Here is a 22,464-nt window from a genome sequence, read left to right as displayed (position 1 = left end):
GACCAAACCAAAAGCTGCCTTCATAGTCCAGCCCCCGCCCACCCCTCCAGCCTGTCCTCCCATCTTCTCCTAGTCCTCAAGACCCACTGAATCATCCCTGGTTCCTTAGTGCACTGTGACCTGTCTTGTGCCAGTCCATGTCTAGAAAGCCCAGCCAGGCTCTGGTCACTGGTGAAACCCCAGTTATCTTTACAGCTGAAACCACCACGGCAGGGATTGTCACAGGTCCCAGTTTGGACTCTGGAGTCACGCAGACTGGCTACAAACCCTGACCTACCACTTACTGGGCGTGTGAGCCCATATGAGTTACCTAACCTCTTTGAACCTCAGTTTTCTCATCCATAAAATGGGGATAATGATAGTCCTGTCCCACTGGGTTACTTGAGGATGAAACACAGGGCCGCCTTGCTAGGCAGGGCTCTCAGTTGAATGGTGCTTCTTTGAAGCCTGACTTGTCCTCCCCAGCCCCTCTTCCCACACTGCATCTCTGGAGGTCTGTGTGGTGATTTCCCACACACCATCACATTGATCTACTTACAGGCCTGTCTATCTCATCCAAGTATGAGCTCTCTGAGGTCAGAGGCTGCACCTGTGCTTCTGGCAATGTTAGATGCTCACTAACAACTGCTTGTGGATAAATCAAATCAAGAGCATCACATGAAATTCAGGACCTATGGTGGCTTGGACTGTCACTGTTCATAAAGTCTCAAGGGTCCCTACACCCCTGAACCAGTTCAGACTCCCCTGCCTGGCTCCCTGGGGCTACCCAGCAAGTATAGCCCCCTCTTCTTAGTTAGGTTCAGTTCCCAAAGGTGCTGGGGCTCTGCCAGTGGCTGCATCTTCTGGGCCACATCAGGTCTCTGCCTTTCTTCTCCCGTCCTGCTAAGATCTCACCATCCTCTGAAGCCAAGTCAGCCACATACTCACAGAAGAACTGCTATGAGCTTCACAGTCTATTCAGGGAATAAAATTCCCAGATTCCCTGCAGCGGAGATAGGCACCAAGACTTGCAGACCCAGAGTGGGGAGAAATAGTATCTGAGAGCCCAGGAGCAGCTTCTGGGGAGAAGCTGGCCCACAGCTGGGTCTCAAGGGTGAGCTGCAGCCTTCAGGTGGGAAAGCTTCCCTCTCCTTACCTGCCACTCTTTCCCCTGCATTCTTCTAAATTCCTGAAGTCATTGCCAAGCGGCCACAAACCTGGCTCTACAGAAGATTCACCAAGAAATATCTGAACATTCATCTTCCTGGGCCCACTCCCAAACAGAACCTCTGGGCCCATCTTACTGGGCCCACACCCAAACAGAACCTCTGTAGCCTAAAGTCTAAGAGGAAAGCCAGGGAGCCAGGCACTGTGAGGCACACCTGTAATCCCAGCCACCTGGGAGGCTGAGGCAGGAGGATCACAAGTTCAAGGCCAACCTGGGCAACTTGGGAAGATCCTGTCTCAAAATAAAAAAAATTTTAAAAATGGATGGGGATATAGGTCAAAGGTAGAGAATCCCTGGGTTCAATCCCCAGCACCACATGCATGCTCACATATGCACGCACGCGTGCACACACACACACACACACACAGAGTTCTATTGACCAGTCATGTTTGGAAAACAGTAACCATACTCCATTACTTCTGTTCCTTCATCCTCTGACAACCTGCACTATACACAGAGCCTCCCCTGGTAGGCTGTGGGTACCAGGTGAACAACTGAGAACTGTGACCTGTTGGGAGAGACAACCAGTTATAATACAAGGGTCACAAAGGGCATCAACTGGGCCATCAGCACTTTATTTAGCCCTGAACCCATCATGTCTTTTGTGCATTAATCTTGTCTGGTCAACAAATATCTAAACTTCTTAAGGAAAAGTCCCAGGTCTTTAGTTTCCTTTCTAATTCCCAGAATACTTGCCTCAGTTTTTGGTATTTGGTTGGTCCCCAATCAATATTTAAGATTCAAATAATTCAGCTTTGTGTGCCGCATCCTTCTTTGGCTACCGATGGGTTGCTTACTGACTCTTAGTTTTGTAACCCAGGGCCAGTGCTGTTCCTGCTCCCAGAAGGTGATTTGTACCTATGTTCATTGAGTGAAAGAATGTTTACCAGTATAAAAAAAAAAAAATCCATCTCAGGAGGGAGGAAACTGCTTCCACTTTGAAGTTTTTCAATTTGAATTAAAGACCTTTAATCTCAGGATTAATTTCCTAATCTGCAATTATATAAGCATTGTCTATGTCACCATGAATGTTATTGACAATATGAATAATACCTTCATGGGCTCAGCAGCGGGCTGGCCTTGGTGTAGACATGCCGAGACCACAGAAGTTGAGTGCTTGGCTGTTCCTTCTATTGGGCTGTCCACATAGCCCACAGGGCAGCAGCCCATGCCCTCACCCTAGTCTCCACATAAGGGCCTATAAATGGCATTCAGCCTTTATGAGCAGGTGTGTCCACCTTCAATGGACACATGAGTCCTACCTGAGTCAGAAAAGACTAATGGGCTATTTAAAACCTACCGACAGGTCGACACACTTGGGAGGCCAGGATCTAGGGTTTAATGTAAGATTCCCCATGTTGTAGAGACGCAGCCTGACAAAGCAAGGACTCATGTCAAGAGGTTCCCAGGAGACGGGTCCAGGAGTGGGACCTTCAGTCAGGTGGGGGCAGGCTGGGCAAGCACAGGTAGTCAGGGGAGTGGACTCCACCCTGCTTCCACCCGGGCCAGCATTCCCAGTAACCTGAAGTTGCTATCGATGCTTGTTTGTTTTAATCCCTAAAAATAAGGTTCATAATCTTGAGGTGATGCGGATCAAAGGTCAGCTTCCCCCCAGCCCCACCCAGGAGACAGCTTTATCAGGCAACTCCCTTTGCTCCCAGGGCCAAAGGGGTCTTTTCTGAAGTGCATGCTGGATCCTGCCTGGCACGAAGGCCAGGCCACTCGGCAGAGACCCGTTCACTTCCTTTTCACCTCTGCTGGAAGACAAGATGTTCGCTGCTTATCTATTCATTCGTACATTCCTTTTACAGACTTGGATGACTCTGTGCCAGGAAATGTGCCTGACATAGCTTAGCGGTTCCCAGATACAACCTCAGGAGACTAGAAAGCCACAGGGAGAGGGAGCTCTGAGGAAGCCCTTCTTCATTTCTCCAGACCAATGGGGGCTCTCTACCCAGGGAAAACATGCAGCTGTCAGGAGGTGTTCCAGAGTTCTGGGCAGAAGGGAGGGACAAAGACACCCGCTTCCTGTACAGAGCAACTGAAGTCTCCTGGGAACTGTTTCCCCGAAAGATGGAGAAAGCCAATTAAATAAATGCAGAAAGACTCTCCGATCAGATAAGGTAGCAACCATTCTCCCTAAAACACATTCTGCTACTTAACCGAGTACCGAGGACATTATTGCCTTGACAGGCTTATTTCACCTTCCAGGACTGGGGTGCAAATATCCTGGAATATTTGCCTACTTGGTGATGTTGATGAGGCTGGTGGTCAAGAGAAAGACAGACTGTGCAAAAGAGGTAGAGGTCTTAGGAGGCCAACTCTTGGGCAGCACTCTAAGACATGACCCCATGAGCTGGAGAGGCTGAGACAGATGCTCAGGGCCCAGCAAGTGCTTTAACCACAGAGTGGGTCAGAATACTTTTCACTAGTCCCAAGCTCCAACATCCAGCAACCCCAGGGGACAGGACTGCAAATCGGGGAATTTTCCCAGTGGTCAGAGACAGTCTCCCCATTTCCATTATGAACTGGTGGTTGAACAAAGGTTCTAGACTCTCTGCTTGGCATTTAGGTTTGTACGTGGAAACCACATTCACTAAAACAAGCAGCAACTATCCCAAAAGGATTTTCTTTTTCCTCAAAAATAAAACCCGGGGGTGTGGGCTTGCCAAGTGGCCTGCTAATCCGTGATCAGGAAGCCTTTGACGGCAGATCACTCCTGAGTTTATTGGTCTATTCCTCTCCACAGAGGACAGTTCAGGCTCAAAGCTCAGTTTCCAAAACAGACCTCCTAGGGTCGATCTCAGGAAGGTAAGTGGGGGCAACATGCCCAGGACAATTCGCTTCCTGGATGCTTTGTAAATATCATCCTTAAAAGCAGCTATGTATTTTCACTGGTCCTTTTTTTTCTTTTCTTTTCTTTCTTTTTTTTTTTTTTTTTTAAGTAGCTTTCTCACCCCATACCCCCGATTCCTGCAGAATTATTATGTGGCCCTGTCTGGAATGCAAACCAGTCCCTGGAGAGACAGTGTGCACATGAACTCACAAGGGTGTTTGCTATCAGCTTATTTGGCAAAAGGAATCTGAGACATTTTAAATATGAACTGTTGGCAGGGCCCATCCCATCCCACTCCCCTTTTGCCCCACCAAGAATCACCTTCACTGGTGTGTGACACAAAGTGTAGAAAATGGACACAAACTGTCTCATACAAGCTGGTAGCGCTTTAGAGCCTGGAGAATTCACCTTGGAGGGTCTTTGCTGTTCTCCTGATGCTTCTGTGAATGAAACTCCCATAGTAGCAAGTGTTTTGCAAACGCCTTGGACAGTCTGGCTCCAAATCCCCTCCCCTTCCCTCTCCTGATCTCTCAACTGAATGTTCCATTCCTTGTACTCTGGGCTAAGAAGAAAACATGCATGCAACCCCTCCTTACTTCCAAATGCCAAATCAGGCTCTTTCTTACCTCCACATGTTTTTCTTGCAAAACCTTCTGCTTCCTTCTCTGCCTGGCAATCTCCTGTTCCTTAATCCCCAGGTCCTGCAGGACCTCCTAGGTGCACCCTTCCCTATGTGCTGCTCTGTTCTCAGTGTTTCCAGAGTACAAGGGGTATCTCTCTATGATAATGTTTAGATAGTTATGGCTAGAAAATATCTGTCTGGCCACCAGGTCTCCCTGTCCTCACAAACTCCTGGGAGTCAAGAGATTGGTTCTTACTCACTTTTGCATCCCAAGGAGCAAGCCGTGGGCCTGGCACTGGGAAGTCCCATTATGGATGCTGGGCCATCACCTCCTTCTTCCCCTGTCTTTAATTGATCTTTACCCCACCACATACCATAAAACAGGATGGTGCTAACTCAACACTGTCAAGGTCAAAGTACAGACTCCTCACTTGCTACACCCAAGTTTTATTGGGCCTGATAAACAGCAAGGTGTGGGCCCTGCTAACACCTTAGCCATCCTGTTCAGGGTCAGAGAGACAAGTGGAAGGCAGGGTACCTGATATCAGGAGGCAGTGTCACCTGGGGAAGGCGCCATATGCTGGCAATCAGACTTGGCTTCCATCTCCCTCCAGTCGTAAATGGCCTGCTTTATGGGTTGGTTTAAATCACTCCTCTGGACCTCAGATGCTCAACATACAAACATGAAGACGGGACAAGGCCCTCTATCATTTCTTTCCAGATTCAGTATTCTCCAACTGTCTATCTCAGTGATGGACCCACCTTCCCTGGCCCCTCTCCTTTCTATCTCTCACTGAGCAGCCTTCTACCAATGCGCCTTCCTTTATTGCTCCAGAGTCTCTGGCCACCCCTGACCATGCCACATGGGGCCACATTCTTAAGACTATATTCACTACCCTCTGGTCAATAGAGCCTAGGAACTTTGGGGCACCAAGAACTTGGGTATCCCAACACCCCATAATCCCATTGCCTTTTAGATCAATCCAGCTCTCCTCTTTAGGTCTCCAACACTCTTACACAATCAGATGTGTTCCCATGCTGCTTGGCGGGAGTCAAGGACACCAATAGGCTGTTGTTACCTGTCCGTGGTGGGGGGGCATGGTTGCAGAGCTTCACAGGCCAGGGGGACAGTGCTAACCGAAGCAAGCTCTTCAAGAAGAGAACCTGAGAGCAGGTAGTGCCAATCACAGGGACAAACTTAGAGCACACACTAAGGACCAGAGGAGTCCAGGAGGCTCCTTTAGTATGCTACTCAGCCTCCCAGACCTCCCTCATCTGCTTACGAAGAGATCTGAGGGCCACAGAAGGTCTGTGACTTGCCTACGGCCACCCAGCTAAGCTGTGAACAGTGCACACTAGAACATCAATCTTTGGGTCTCCGTTCACTCTTTTTTCCTCTCAACTCAGTTGACCTTAAGTGTCTAATGAGGTCAGAAGATGCCCTGCAGACTCTAAGAAACATGACCCTCGTGTCACTTAGGGAAAGAGCGGGCCCAGGAGATGTTATCCTGACCACCTCCCCAGCTGGTGCATTCCTTCCTGGCTTGACATGGTCTTTCTATTCTCTCTCGAGCCCTTGCCGCAAAGTCTGTGAAAGTTCAGAGGTCAGTGAGAAGGTAGAGGTGGGTCTCCCTATCCTTAGAGCACTCTAAATAGGTGAGAGAACCCCCAGCCGCCCCTCCCTCAGACTAGAGAAAGTTGGTGGGGGAAGGGTGTCAGGAAAAGATTGAACGACCCACTAGAAGTCCGACCTGTTTAGGCTGAGGTGCATCTGAGGCCATCCGAAGGTTTATGACAACTAACACAATAACATCTGCCTGTCAGGCTCGATCTGGTCAAAGACTGATGTCTGTCAGATCATCTCTGCATCAGGAGGAGGAAGTTCCTGACTCAGGAATAGTAAAAGACTCAAGGAATTAATTATTCAGTGTGCATGACCCAGTTCAAGGAGTTGAGGCTGGGTGAGAACAGAGCTCACTAGTCCCTTATCATGGAGAGAAACTCAAATACTTCACGGGGCAGTGATCTCCTTGCTGCTAAAGAAGATTCATTTATGATTAAGTGGCCAAAACAAACAACAAAAAATGTTCACTCACTCAACAAATTCTTAGTGAACAACTCTTATGTCTCAGTCCTCCAGGGTCTCGCATATGGTTTAGTAGAGGAGAGAGACTATGGAATTTTCCAACAGGAGGCCTGAGCTCAGCCCTTGAACAGCTATATTATCTTGGGTGGGTTCCAGCCTGTCTCTGACAAATTCCTCATCTAGAAAATGGGAGTATATCCACCTGCCTGATCATGAAGATGTAATGATCTTTATAAAATGTGAAGCATAGCGTAAATGTGAGGTGTAAACAATAATGATATAACATGACACACTTTCTCTACCCTAGAGAAGTATATAATCTGGTCATGTTTTGGAAAACAAGCCAAGGTACCTATTTGGCAAACATCACATTCTCTGTCATTTGGGCAGATTGTATGTTTCAACTTGCCAACGGAGACGGAGTCAGTGGTCAGTGCCAGTCTCCAGTCTGTGTGCCCAAGACATTGCAAAAAGGGCTAGAGTGAACACCAGGACTCACCAGGCCCTGTGTCAAACCTCCACTGAATGAATGCGCCAGGTTGAGATCCAAGGGGGGAAAGACAACAACTGGTCACGTGGTCAGTCGGAAACACAACCCAAAATTCATCTGCACACAATAGAAGAGAGCCAGCCAGAACCGCACACACGTCCTCCCCACGCACGTTTCAGACAACACTGGAATTCACTGTTCACTGATCGCCTCCTCTGTGGGCGCCCCTGGCATGCTGCTTCTGCAGGGAAGGGGAGGGATTCTCAGGCTGCTGCAGACTGGCCAATCTGGGCCTCTCTGCCTGCGTCTTTCCCAGGCACTAAGAATCAGAACTGAGCAGCTTTCCCTGGGTCCAGTCAACCCCTTTTCATCCTGTCCTCAGGTAGGTTCTTGGCACCCACCAGCCAGCTCTGACTGCACAGACATGCTTCCTGCTGACCTCAGGACCCTAGCCTTGGATTGGGCCCTCAGGTCTTTCCTCCTCCCTCCTGCACCAAACAACTCTTGCCCCAGGCTCACAGTGGGGGGACCTCCTGGGGCAAGGGCCAGATGTCTTCATCTCTGTGTCGCCTCCACTGAATTAAGGTACCTCAGAATGTTCTTTAAGCACTTTTCCCTACATGTAGAAATGCCCTCGAATGGCTGCATACAGGTGGCAGGCAGAAGAGGAGTGAGGAGGGTGCTGGAAGCCCAGGCCTGTATTCTGACACTCCACTTGACACCAGATAGCTCTGCAACCTTGAGAAAGTCGGTTTAGGCAAAGCCTCTGTTTCCCTATTTGATAATGAGGGGTTTGCTCTAAATAACCCCTCCAATAAAGTTTGGCATTATAGAAACCAGACTAGCTTAGTACATGGAGGACATGAGACCTGGTCCACAATAGCCTACAATCTGGGGCAAGTTATCAGGCCTCTCAATGCTTATCCTACACGTCAATCAAATAAGGGAGGCTAAGGCAACCATCTCTCCCAGGGTTCAAGGCTCTGTCAAGACAGTTACTGTGATAGAGCTTCATGGGCTGAAAGTCCTGACCTAATTCAGGGTTCAGACTCCTTGGGTCAACAGAATAGCTGTTGACCACCTGCCATGTGCTGTGGGTCTGTGCCTGTGGGGAGGGGCTCCTGCCTCAGAAAGGAAGGTTGAGGATGGCTTCCTGCCCAGAGGCCCCTTCAGCTAGTGGGTAAGACTGCAAGTAAAGGTACCTTAATTCAGTGGTATATCTGAGGGACAAAGGACTATGGCAGTGCTGAGGAGGAGGCGCCAACCTGGCCTGGGGAGGGAGGGAAGCTCCTCAGAGGAACAGCACGTCCCAGACATGGCAAGCCATTCCAGGGTGGTGGGACTGGAGCCAGGACAGAGAGGAGAGGCAGAAAATGAGGCACAACAGTGAGCCTGAGGTCCAGCTGGAGGGGGCCACAGGAGAGATGGTCAGATGTGACTCTGAGAGCGTCTCTGGCTGAACTACAGAGTATGGCACAGAGGGAAGAGCACGTGGAGCTGGGAGGGCAACAGGAAGGCCCTTCCAGACACCAGAAGCCACAGAAAGCTATAAACAGGTCTGTTCTCAGAGTGGAGCCCATGTGGATAAAGATGCCGTGAATGTGGACTTGTGGTCCAGGATGCTCAGAGTCATTCCCTAGAGGCCACCTGGCCAATGCCTCTCTTGCCCAGACCTGGGCAGATAAGCCCCCTCAGAGAGCCGGCCTGGGGTCTGAAGGGCCGCACTGCTGGCGGTGGTTCCGGGAGGCCCAGCCACACACTGCCCGGTTAGATGGGGCTCTCACCTCCTGGAACGAATGTCAGCCTCAGCCTGCCCCCTCTGACAGCTGGGGAGGCTGTGCAGCCCTGGAGTCTTAGACCAGGACAAAGGACTGAGGAGGGATCCAACCACTGCTTCTTCAGTGGGTCACATGACTTGAAGAGAATTTGACAGCTTCCATACTTCCCTAAGCCTGAAACTAGATCCCCCAGGAGCTACTCAATGTGTAAGAGAGACCCCACTGTGACTTACTTGGTTCTCAGGCATCACAAGGGCTAAAGACTTCTCCTTTGGGGGCAAGCCCCATACAGGTTGCCATGTTCCTTTAAAAAAAAAAAGAACCCAACAATTAATGTCAGCCTCATGATCTGACATCGTAGCCTCCTATCTTCTCCCCTTCAAGAGTTTGCACATGGCTCTGACCATAGCTGAGTCTCCTAATAAATTACTATTTTGTGCATTTTTTTTCTCTTAGCAACACTTTAGCCAGCAAGAGGAAATGGACAGATAACCACTGTCTGTGCCCCAGGTTTGGCATGTGAAGAAAGACTGCGAAGCAGGTCCTACCATCTGCCTGTTGGCTGTGCACCCTAAGGCTTTACCCTATGTCTAAACAAAGACTCTGCTTAAATAAAAACAGAGAGTGCCAGGATTTCTAAGGTTGAGGCAGAATGGAAGTAAATAAAACTGGTGCAAAACTTGATCACAGGTCACCAATGTGAAAAGTGTCACATTGCCTCTAGTGGAAAGGTCCAAAATGCTCAAAACCTAGGAAGCTACAGAAGTGGGCCATCTGATCATGACTGTATTCTTTTGGCTTACAGAGGCTACCCACGTTACTTGGTTACCGCCTACTACTGTTGCAAAAAAAGGTCTCTACACCTATTTGGAAAAGGGGGCCCAGAGTTACAAAATATTTCTAATGATTTACATTCACATTAAAAAAAATAAAATCCTAATGTCTAAGAGGAAGACTCAAGAGAACAAAACCTAATACAGATGTGAAATTTGAGCTTTAAAAGGGGCAATATCCACACTCTGGGGAAGCACACACACTCTGCTCAGAGAGCAGCTGGGCTGCTTGTCCACTACACACATTCACACACACACACACACACACACACACACACACAGAGCCATGTGGGAGTCCCAAACCTCCAGACCTTTAATGGGACAGAACCCACTATTTGCTGAGCACGTCTAGGCCTAGCGTGCATCATCTCAGTGGCTCCTCACAGACAAGGAACAGAGGCCTAAGAAGTGATGGTCCTTGCCAAGGTCACCCAGCATGGTAGGATTTGCACCCAGGCCTGACTGACACAGGGCTCAGGGTCCTTGCCCCCAAGCTGAGGTGTCCTGGCTGTGAATGCCTAGTGCTACTGTGAGCCTGGTGAGCTTCCAGAGCAGTCACCCAGGCAGGAGCTACAGTCCTGCCCACCATCATCACCATTACCAAGCCCACACCCCTCGGGGCCTGTGTCGGCGGACGAACAGGCTGGCCTGCCTTGGCCACATTCTATCAGCATGAGCTATAGGCTCCGTGCTGTTGTCTCAAGCCACAAGTCAGAGAGGCTGGAAGCCTTAACTTATCTGTCCCTGCTTCTCACAGGAAGACTCCAGGAGCTGTGAGTGGCAGAGCTGGACACCGTGATACAGAATTCAAGAAACTAGTGATGGCCTCCAGCTCCCTAGATCTCAGGGACAGAGTTCCTGTGTACCCAGTGATATTATTGAGGCCAGTTGGGAGACAAGAAGCTCTCTAAGGTTGGGTTGTCTTCCTGATGGAATGGAAGTGGGCACATCCAGGCCAGGTCACAGGGCTGACCATTGGTTGGATTCCTACAAAGGCCTGAACACACTGATCCAGACATTAAGGTGCCAACTAACGCACACCCTCTATGGACCAGTAGCCCAACAGGCTTTGCACCCCCTGAAACTGCACTAAACCAGACAGTCCCAGCACCCGGCACCTCCCAGGGCCTATTTCTTTATCTATGAGTAGCTAGACATAATTGGTGATTTCCTCACCAAGGACCCCTTTCAGCTGTCCCATTCCATGGACCCTGACTTTTAGAGACACCTACAGAACTACCTAGTGGTTAAAGGCTGTGGGGGAGTCACCTGTGCTGGCTTTACGTTGGGCGGTGACCTTGCGCTGCCTCAGCGAATCCTCCCGGCAACCCTGGCAGGAGGTGGTGTAGTATTCCAGAAGAGGACACTGAGGCATGGCCCATAGTCCTCACCAGCACCGGCCACAGCAGCCCTGGGACTCTCTCTTGAGCCCACCCCATGCTTGTTCCTGACCCAGAGCCTCCTTCCGTCATCAATGAGAATGGAGAAAGCCTGTCTCCCGTGGCTTACCATCCTGCCAGATCTAAGCCAAAAGGCATGAGGTCTCCAGTCCCTTGTGGGTCTGTTTTGATCCTGAAAAGACTTCCTGTGAGTCTAAGTGTCCTCAAGGTCCCAAGGAACACGAGAATCCCAAGGGAGGGGAGCTCAGGGAATCCTTCCTCTCTGACATTCTCCCCACCTATCTGCACAGAGGCAGGGGCTACCCTGAGGCACTCCAAGCACTTAGGCAGGGCCTGGCACACCCTGGGTCAATGAATCTTTTTTGAATCAAGAAATGAATTAATCCTGAGATTTGATGCACTGAAGACTTATTCAAGAATCATTTGGTGTAGTTCATGAGAGACACACGGAGAGCAGCACAATGCAGCTTCCCCAATGGAGGACAAAGGCTTGGTGGCAGTTAAGTTGCCCTGAGCAATTCACATAATCTCTGTAAACCTCAGGTTCTTATCTAAAACTGGAAATGATGTTGGTACCTACTTCATGGAGATATTCTAAAGATTAAATGAGATAATGCTGTAAAGGACTTAGCCCAGCTCGAGTTCACAGCAAGTATTGAGGGGTGACATCGGTTCTTACTGTCTACATCAGAGTGGGTGGTTTAGAGCACACCTGTGTTGGGCATAGTAGTGAACACCTGTAATCTCAATGACTCAAGAGGCTAAAGCAGGAGGATCACAAGTTTGAGGCCAGCCTTCACAACTTAACAAGACCCTGTCTCAAAAAATTAAAAGGGCTGGGGATGTAGCTCAATGCTAATGCACCCCTGGGTTCCATCTCCAGTACCACAAAATGAACAAACAAACAAAAAGAGCACACTTGGAGCCCTCTGCCTTGGTTCAATCCCAGCCCTCCTCCTCATTAAGTCACCTTGGGTAAACTGTTTCACCTCTCTGTGCCTCAGTCTCCTGGTGTGTGAAATGGGGACAACTATGAAGATCAAATGGGTTTTGCAAGTAAAGAGATTAGAATAATGGCTGGCAGAAAGTAATTTCTCTATAAAAGTGAGTTTATATTTTTGTTCTCCTTTTCTTCTATTGATACAATCCCCCAAATCTCCCACTCAGCAAAAAAGATGGATACAGGACTCAAAGTAGGTCCTGAGAGTATCCTTCCTCCTTGGCATGGCCCCTGATACAAAGGGTGTATGTGTGCTCCAATCTGAAGAGTCCTAGGTTTGCCTGGTCCTCTTGAGCCAGGTGGAGGGCTGTGTGGGGTCAGCAGGGAGTTGCCTATGGCTGTGGACCACCCAGCAGGGTGCCTGTCGGGGAGGCTGAGATCACCTGTTCTCTTCTTGGGGCTGGACTCTTCAGTGTGCTCTTGACTCTTCGAGCTCCCCTGAAGCCTTCTAATATGTCCAACTTTTACATAAACTCATTTAAGCTTGGCTCCTGTCCCTTGAAACCAGGAGTCCTGACTAACAACAGCACGGCTTTGTCACCACCAGATCCCACCAAGGGGAAAAGCCAGTTGTCCACCCCCAGAGAGACCCAGGCAGCCAGGGCCGAGCAAACATGTACAGTGAGGTGGCTGCAAACTGGAGCAGGGGGGGCTGCTGCCGGCCTCTGGACCCTGCCCTCCCTGCAGGCACCCCAAGCTGAAACCAAATAGAAGCAGCCTGGTCCTGTGGTCCCTGATGGGGACCTGGGCTCCTTTGCCATGAATGTTAGCAAAGGAGAAGAGGAAAAAGAAAAAAGCTGGAGCTGATTAGGAAGATTACCGGGGGGGGGGGGGGGGGGGGGGGAGATGGAGGAAGGGGAAGGGAGAGCAACTGCCCTTAGGAGGGCTTCAGTGTCCCAGGTGCTGGGGGTCAGGCTCTTGCCTTTGTATGATCTCACCCAGCCTCAGCACAATGCACACACCTGGGTGATCATTCAGACCATTCCCAGGTGAAGAAATTGAGGCTGAGAGAAAGAAAGAACTAACTGGCAAGGTCACACTGCTAATACCTCAAGCCCCTTCTTCCCAAAGCACTGGCTTCACTTTGACCCCAGAGCCTGGGGTCTCCTCCTCTTGTGGTCATTTCTGCTGTCACTCATCCCTGTGCTCTGGCTGCCACAGGGGATGGTGATATCCTGCTGCTCCCTCACCCCTGACCGCCCATCAGAGGAAGGGGCTGCCTGAGGGCAGACTGGACAGGAACATCCTTGGGCAGGTTTCCTCCTCTGGACCTCATTCTGTTTAATCTCAAAGAGCTCCATTGTGACATTATTGAGGAAGCATCTGTTGGTGAGTTTTAGCCAGTATGTGCCCATTGGAATCCCATGGGGAGTTTGGTTTTTCTGACACTGACCTCACAGGTAGGACTGCAGTCTTTGTCACATCACACTGTGCTAAACAAGGTTCTCTCTGCTTTATCTCATGGCCTTGCCACCGTCTAGGTCAGGGCCACAGATAACCTATTTCTGTATACCCAGGCCTTCTAATGTTTGTTAGAAGACAGGAAAAGAAATTCCATCTTCAGATGTATTTTTAAAAGGTTTTAGAAAAAAATAGAATCCTGGCCTGGTAGCAAAAACTAAGAAGCCGACCCCACTGACCTCCCACCCTGCTGTAGCATCAACCACGAGGTGAGCGCACACAGCCTCTCCCAGGCCCCACACAGCCCTGTACCACCGTCTGCACCAGTAACCCAGGCAACCTGTGAGCAAGGCCTCCCCAGACAAGGCTTCAGCTCGCTCAAAAGGGGACGCTGCCAGCTTCCAACATCTGCAGGAGAACTAAACTGGAGGCCATGATCTAGAATGATCTAGAAATCCTCCTGACCACAATAATGTCAAGAGGAGTAGCTCTTGACAGGGCCTGGGTTGAGCCTGTTGGTGTGGGGATTGTTAGAAAGCATTTCGAGAGGGCCTTGTCTGCTGACCCCCACAGGACACACCCCAGCCAGCACCCCCTGGCAGCTGAGAGCCTTTCTTTGCTTTCTAGCAGCTCCTTACAGGGAGTAGTGGCCACAGGGATTATATAGGCAGGTGTTTCCCCTTCCTTCCTTCCCTCCCTCCCTTTCTTCCTTCCTTCCTTCCTTTCTTTCTCTTTTTTGGTAGCTTTATTCTCTGATACTTAAAAAATAAAGGGAACTGGCAGGCTTTCCCATTGGAGTGTGGCCCTGTTGGCTCCCACTGGCTAGGTGTGAGGTGGCACCCAGGGTGGTGCTTCCTGGGGTTAGAATAGCACACTGCAGGGATCCACAGGCAACTGGACCAGCCAGAATCCTTAAAGGGAATGGAAAGCTCATGGGGTCCCCTCTCCTGCCCCCACCCAATCTGCTTTTCCTTGAACTATCCAGAAAAGATTATTCAATAAGCATTTGCTCTGTGCCTGGCAGAGACTATGGGGCATACTAAAAAGCATGGGAAACAGGGACCACAGACTCAGGACATAGAGGCAGAAGGACGATGGCTAACCTGGACTCAGCACCTGAACTTTACGCCTGCCATCATGAGACCTGGGGCAAGTCACTTCCACTCTGAGCTCATTTGCATCCCTTTGGGGGATGTCTGCTTAGAAGCTAGGGTGAGCATTCAATAAGATCCTACACATCCAAGAACAGTCAAAACTGTCATACGTAGCCATTTACCGTGAGCCTAGAACTGTGTGCAAAGCAATTTTTCCAATTCCCTTGTGAGGGAGACATCACAGCCTCGATATGGAAACAGACTGAGGAAACTAAAGCACCTGCCCAAAGTTGCACAGCTCCTAAAGTAGCAGAGCTACAACATGTACCTGGGCCAGGTGGGCTCCAATGTCCCAGCCTTGACCCTGCTGCCTAGCACACTGTAGGAAGCAAAGAGGGTGCAGGAAAGAATGCCCAGGAAGCTGGGACATGTGAACCGGGGTCTGTTGGCTCTGCACCCAGGAGGCAGATGGAGAAAGCAGAGTGAGCTTTGGCAGAGAGAGTTGAGGAAGCCTTTGTGAAGTAGGTAGAGCTGGCTCCAAGCGGAGAAGGAGGAGGAGGAAGAGGAAGAAGAGGAGGAAGAGGAGGAGGAGGAGGAGGAGGAAGAGGAGGAGGAGGAGGAGGAGGAGGAGGAGGAAAATGAGAGGAGGAGGAGAGGGAGAGGAGGAGGAGAGGGAGAGGAGGAGGAGAGGGAGAGGAGGAGGAGAGGGAGAGGAGGAGGAGAGGGAGAGGAGGAGGAGAGGAGGAGGAGAGGGAGAGGAGGAGAAGAGGAGGGGAGGAGGGGAGGAGGGAGGGAAAACGCAGCTGAGACAAGCACAGAGCTGGGGCAGGGATGAGCCCCTTGGTCGGGCAGAGGACAACAGTGAGAATTGCCAGGTTGGAGGGTGAGTGAGGAAAGGTCTGCCTGAGCTATTCTTTTGGAGCCTTTCACTTGCCCCCCAGAGGCCCCTGAGCCTGCTCCTTCAGTCCCACACAATCCTGGGACACTAAAAAGCATATGCATGTAAAGTCTCAATAATCTCTCTTCCCACTACAGCCTGAGAATTCAACTCCATCAGCAGGGGTAGTGGCCAAGTCCTGGTCTGCAAGGCCCTGTTGACCTGTCAGTCCTAAATTCTAACTCTTGCTCTGGGTCCCAGACACCTAAGATGCTGCCACACCACGTGCATGTAAACAGCACCCTACCCTGGGCATCCAGCGTTTCCAGGAGGGCCAAGGGGCAAAGTAACAAGGCTGTAGGGCCTGACTGCCTCCTGACAGGTCCCCGCAGGGCTGTGTAGACACTCCCTCAGTAGGCTTTTGTTGAACTGAACTAAATAAAAGATTCTTCTGCCTAAGATCCCTGAGGATTTCCATATGTCCATGGAGTTTCAGAAGTCTGGATTAAAGGCTGTCCTTGAGCCCTGTTTGCTTCCAGGGAAGAAGTGCCTCCTCTACCCCAGTAGTCTCTGCGTCAGCACCCCCAGCATTCCCTGCTCCCTAAATGTAGTTCTGGATCCCCTGAGTCTCAGCACCTGACTCTCCTCCTGGGTGAAGCTGTGTGTTCCCACCTGCCCCCTCTGCCTCCAATTATACGGTCCTTAGGGGCATATGCTCGTTACTGCTGCAAATGCTTAAAGCTACAATGCTGTCTCCACTCTCCATCCAGCCTGAATACCAAGTCCCAGCCCAGACTCCAGACCTATAGAGAAGAGTAAATGGGATTGGAGATGATTTGAGCAGCTCTGACGATCTGCTCAGCCCAAACCCACCACTATGTGCTTGCTCTGGAAGCAGCAGCCTGGAGGGCAGAGGGGCTGAAAGCAAAACTGCATTGACATCTGTCAGTCTCAGGGCCCCCTCCCAACCCTCATTAGGGAAAGGACTAAAGGGGAGAAGATGAGATGGCTTTGGGGTGTGGCCATTCTGAGACTCTAGAACAAAGCTTCCTGGGATGAGCACCTGATTTATCACCTTGCACCAGCTGAGTCTTTTGAGTAAATGACCTCACTACAGGGTTGATAAGCAAGGATGATAACAATAACACAGAGATGATCATGAAGGACAAATGAAACACAAATATGAACATGCTTGGCAAATGGCACAGTGCTCTTAGGATAATCAGACATTTTCCATAATCCTAGGAGGTGGGGTCTTCAGGTCAGACAGATGTGGTTGGAGAGAAAAGAACAAGGAATCCACTTTTTAGGTTTTTTTTTTAAGTTGGAGGTGGACACAAAACCTTTATTTTATTTGTTTTTATGTGGCCCTGAGAATAAAAATCAGTGTCTCACACATGCTAGGCAAGTGCTCTACCACTGAGCTACAACCCCAGCCCAGAAATCCACTTCTTTTGGCCAACACCTTCAACACCTTCTATACAAAGCTGGAGTCTCCATAGATGCAAAAGTCAACATGCTGATGGGACCCCTGGGCAGTCTATGATCCTACAGTTGCATCAGAAGGCAAAACAAGATGTGCCATCTGAGCGATCCTACAGAGGACAAGCATGTTATTCTGGCCTTAGAAGTCCCAAGAGGCTATTACAGTAATATAATAATAATTAGCATAATAACTCCTCCTGGCTGCGGGCCAGGCACCGTTCCGAGTGTTTATACATCTCACTGAACTCACAGCAGCTCTACAGAGCAGCCTCACAGCTGGCAAAACTGAGGCACAAGCAAATTGACTCCCATCCTGGTAAGTGGTGGAGACAGGATTTGAACCCATCAGCTCAACTCCATCAGCCCATGAAGGGATGAGTCAACCAAGATAAACTCTCTATGTGGCTGAAGCTCTGATAAGGCCTGCAGGACTGAGTCACCCAGGGAAGGCACTAGCTCATCCACAGCCTCTCTGCCTCTCCCACCCATAGGCAGCTCCCACCTCCATGCCCAGGGCCTCTCCACCTCTCAACATTGCCTTGCCCCACCCTGCCTTCTCTGAGGCTCCCTGTGGACAGGTAAGACCAAGGGAGATTGGTGTAAGAACCCTTGTTGATGTCTACATTTTTCTCAACAGAACACTCATAGGATTATCCCAGCTCTGCCACATGCTGGAATGTGTGACCTTGGCAAGTTTTCGCCTCTGAGCCTCAGCTTCCTCATCCATAAGATGTGGTTCACAAGAGCAGAAGGGAGATCAATAGAACAGAAGAAGGGGAGCAGGAGGCAAGGGAGGGGAGAGGGAAGTCCCGAGGAGCAAAACGGATCAAATCATGATATAGGCGTGGGCCCATGGGCCTCAGTGAGACCCATCATTTGGTATAATGAATATGCACAAAAAAGGATTCAGTTCATACTGATTATTCAGCTGATGTTACGATATGAAATCGTGTTCGGTGCAGCACCTGGTGCTCCACAGGCTCCATAAACAATGGCCAAATCAGAAGACTTTACAAAGCGTTCCAATTTCAGAAGCATCTTCTCCACAATTATCTCCAGTGGGGAGAGCAGCACTTTGCATTTGCGGTCATCTGGTGTTCATCCACCATGTTGCTGGATCCATTACATGAGTTACTTCATTTAATCCTTAAAAATATCTTTATTGGACTCAGCATTAGGATGTCTAGAAAGGGTATGTCCAACATGTGACTTTTACTCATGCATATATATGGAGAGAGAGAAAAGTCAGTGAATCAATCCAATATCTACCAGGCACTTAACCCATACCAACTACTGTCGTCAGTGTTCGACACTTAATAATCCATTTTGTCCTCCCAAAAGTGTTCCTATAAGGTAAGGACTGTTTTATGTCCGTTGCACAAATGAGGAGCTTGAATTGCTGAGAGAGAAGTGTCAAAAGAGCAGACTTTCTCAGGTCATCTCCTCCTGGGACCTCAGCCCTCAGTCTCCACCTCCTGTACTGCATCCTTCACAAAGTCACAATGGACATTTTCCCATGCATGGGGGAAAAAAATTTCCTCTGTTCAAGAACACTCAAATGCTCCCTACTTCCTAGAACCCAATGGGTTGAAGATAAAATGGGGCCTCAAAATCTCTGCAGGATGTGGCCTTGCCTCTGTTCCCATGACCCCAGACATTTTCACTTGCTGGTTTACAAGCCCCAGTGACAGGGCAAATCAGCAGGCCTTCCCTGACCACTATGGGAGATGAGCGTCCTCCACGCCCACACAGCCCCTCCTCGCCTGCTTTAGTTCTGTCTGCCACACCTCTCATCCCCTGGCCTCCCCCACATATTCTAGGAGGGGGAACAATAAACAAATAAGCTCTACCGCCTCCCTCCTAGAATATGAGTTCCAGGTGGCAAGGATGTCACCCTGTTTTGTTTTGTTTTGTTTCCCTGCTAGAAACCCAGCACCAAAGAACAGTGCCCGGCAGAGAGGGAGAGCCGATGGACATCTGCTCAACACGCACAGAGCAGACATTACCAGGATCCAAGAAAATGTCCAATGGAGCAATGGTGAGAGTGTGGCCGGCCTGCCTCCCCCTCCTCCCCAGGACAGGCTGGAGATGCCCGGATGGAAATGTCTGGAAGCCAAACCCTCTTTTGCCCAGTACTCCCTGTGGGTCCCCAGGTCTTCATGGCCCATCCTGTTCTGGATTTACACAATCTGTCTCTCGCTGAAAGCTGTACCACACGGCTCACCTGCCACCTCCACTCCCCGTACCCACCTTTGCCTGGGCCCTGATGCACAAAAGAGATGCCTCGTCTTCCCTCCACCTCTCTATCCTGATTTTACCTACCCTTCAAGACCTAGATCAAATACTGATGCCACCAGAGCCAATGCCACATCATTGCCATCAATGCCACCACCATTGCCATCAATGCCACCACCATTGCCACTGCTGCCGCCTCCTCCAGGAACTTTCTAGACCTTCCCCAGCCCATCGAAAACACTCCCCACACCCACTGCTGTCTCCTCCACTCATATGGTCATTAGTCATGAACCACCTTGTGACTGGCCTTCTATGACTGAGTTGAACTGTTACCAAAGTCTCTTGCTACTTAATTTTTCAACACTGTGTGCCTTGTTTTCCCAAGCACACAGTGAATGCTTCAGGAGAAGAGGCTGAGCTCTATCCATCTTGTCATCTCCACAGCACAGTACTAGTGCACACAGTTGGTGTTTAATAAGTGCTTCTCACCTTCCCAAGGTAAACAAATTAGCTTCCCAATCGGGTCACTCCCTTAATTATCAGTACCTGGATGAGCTTCTCCCAACCTCTGCATTTTCTCTTTAGAGCCTGCTCTGAACCCAGTTCCTGCAAACTGAGCGAAAGGAGCACTAGCAAGACAGAGGCCAGCACGCCTCCTGGCTTTTCAGTTCGAACCTCGTCCCCTGGGCAGGGCAGACCAGATGGTTTATAAAGCACTACAGGTCTGGGAAAGGAAGTTCGTGGCCTCCTAAGCAAACCCAGAAGTTCAGCGAGTTCCCATTTCCTCAGACACTGGAGTCTACCAGAGGGAAAAGCCGCGGCTTAAGTTTTAGGCAATTCATAGCAGGAAACCAACTCTGGAGACTCAGGCATGCCACCTGGCACTGGCTCTCAGGAAACTAAGAATATAACCAATAGCGGTCAAATCTCCAGTTACCTCTGAGCTCAGGCGGCAGGGAGGAGGGCAGCTTCCTACAGACCCTCCTGTGTTGGCCCAGTGCCAAGCTCTGCCTGCCCACACCTGGGGAGCCAGGCCCAGGTGAGCCGGAAGTGTCATGGCCCTGATTCAGGCGGGTGAGTCACACTCCTTCCACGGGGCCTCGCCAGCTCTAAATTGCCTGGTGGGACTCCCAGATTATCTGTGATTTTCTTTAACTTTTGAATAGGAAATAGGCTCACTGGGTTCCCAAATCCAAAAGCCCAGGAGCCCACAGGAAGTTTCCCACCTCTCCTGGCCACTCCCCCAGTGTGACCCACTCTTAAACCAGTCACCTGGTTCCTAGTAGCCTGCCTCCTTCCAGACAGTGTTCTACTTCTACGTGCAAATAGAAATGTGTGTGTTTTCTTTGCATAACTGATAGCAGACGACACACACTGCCGGTGGCCTCTTTTATCTTTTAAAGAAATAGACTTGGACTAGGGTAGGCATAGAAGAGTATTTCATGACAAAAACAACGTACCTCCCTGTGGAACATGCAGGAAAAAGAGAATAGTCCTGGACAACGTGTGGGTGACTTAGGCATGAAGCTACCATGGAACCCAAGCCCCTGGGCTATCAATGGCATGGATCCATCCAGCTAAGAGCAAAGCTGGGTGAGACTGAGCCCCAAATCTGCTGAAAGCTCCCGTGGCTAAAAGCGCACCCTGGCTTCACTGAGAATTCCATCTTCCAGAGGAGGAAGGAAGTGTTCATGGAAACAGGGACTAACCTCATTCCCTAGTTCCCACAGCAGTGGTGGAATGAGCCAGTGACCAGGAGGGACACAAGAAAGACAAAGGAAAACCAATCATTTCCTGTGAGATTTGGGAGACCAAGAAGGGGAAGTTGGTGCCAGAGACTCTAAGACAACAGACTGAGATTGGGGAAGTAAATGACTCAGTCTCTGAAATGCACTTGTGCATGGAGGGAAGGCGGAGGAGAGTGAGGAGCCTACGCTGAGAGGAGGGAGAGATCGCGCATGTGAGACAGGGACTTGTTTTGGTGTCATTTTTAATGGACATCTGGATACTTTCAATGACCCCAAGTCTTCTGAGGAAGAACTGGTATATCCCAGAGCACAGAGTTTTCAGATGAGACACTAAATCCATTGCGATGGGTGCAACTGATTTCATGGGAGGTCCCAGGAACACCTGGACATGTTCCTGGAGCCCTGTGGGAACTAGGGTCACTCAGAAGACAGCTGTGTCTTTTTTTTTTTTTTCTGAGGAGCTACTTAATGATAGATGCAGAGCTGCAATAGACATGCCATCTCGGGCTTCCAGGAGGCATCTGGTCACAGGTCAGAAGTAAAGGACCGAGACTAGGTAAGAGGCAGCTGGAACCAGGGTTCCCCAAGTGAGCTGGTTAAAGTGTGCTGTCTCTGAAGGGAGATCTCTATCAATGTGGCAGAGAGCTCCTCTTGGTAAGAATGTAGAGACCTGGTAATGCGACAGAGCACACACACACCATCCTGAAAGAGCACAGCGGAACAGGTACACGCCAAATTCAAGTTGAGATTTAGCCATGATTGTTCTGAATCAGGTGGGGACAAAACAGGAGGCTGTGTTTAAATTCTAAAGCCACACAAGTTGAAGACAGGGGAGAAGTAGCTTGGTGACAGCAAATGTTAAAAAATACCTGGTCGGTGGTAGCATCAGTGAGTCAGTTGTGTGTGGTAGCTGCAGAAAAGCTGATTCAAACTTGGGCTGCGTGAAGGAGAGCAGATGTCATGAACCAGGGAGGTCATTGCTCCCTTCCTATCCTGTAGTCATAGCATGAATATGATATACAATTCTGGGTACTGTCTTCACTGAATAAAAAGATAAGGGCACACTGCAGCATGTTCAGAGGAGACTCATGGAGAAGATGAAAAAAAAATCTGACCCTGTCCCTTGGGTCATTAATCTAGGAGAAGACCCAAGAGTGGTCAAGGGACCTATCAATACCAGTTCTTGTTTATTAGAAGATGTACTTGTTGAGGAAGTGAGGGGAAAGGGAAAAAAAAAAAACAAGGGGGAGAAATGAACTACAGTAGATGGGGTAGAGAGAGAAGAGGGGAGGGGAGGGGAGGGGGGATAGTAGAGGATAGGAAAGGCAGCAGAATACAACAGACACTAGTATGGCAATATGTAAATCAGTGG

At 49.8% G+C, this 22,464-nt stretch overlaps 1 protein-coding gene across 6 annotated transcripts in view; it reads right to left on the bottom strand.

The window, feature by feature from the left end:
- MICAL2 (microtubule associated monooxygenase, calponin and LIM domain containing 2) overlaps nucleotides 1–22,464 on the bottom strand; it is a 215,296-nt gene that overhangs the window by 180,926 nt on the left and 11,906 nt on the right. For 5 of the 6 annotated variants that reach the window (XM_081263018.1, XM_081263017.1, XM_081263014.1 and 2 more), the window contains one exon: nucleotides 9,253–9,323. The exons of the other annotated variant lie outside the window; for it this stretch is intronic. The gene's annotated coding sequence lies outside the window, so the exon portion shown is untranslated. The remainder of the gene's footprint in view (nucleotides 1–9,252; nucleotides 9,324–22,464) is intronic. 6 annotated transcript variants of the gene reach the window in all.

This window comes from Spermophilus citellus (assembly GCF_964194105.1).
Source record: "Spermophilus citellus genome assembly, chromosome: 2".
Lineage (NCBI taxonomy): Eukaryota > Metazoa > Chordata > Mammalia > Rodentia > Sciuridae > Spermophilus > Spermophilus citellus.
Note: the sequence above shows the minus strand (reverse complement) of the source record. Positions and strands in the feature narration are given on the sequence as shown.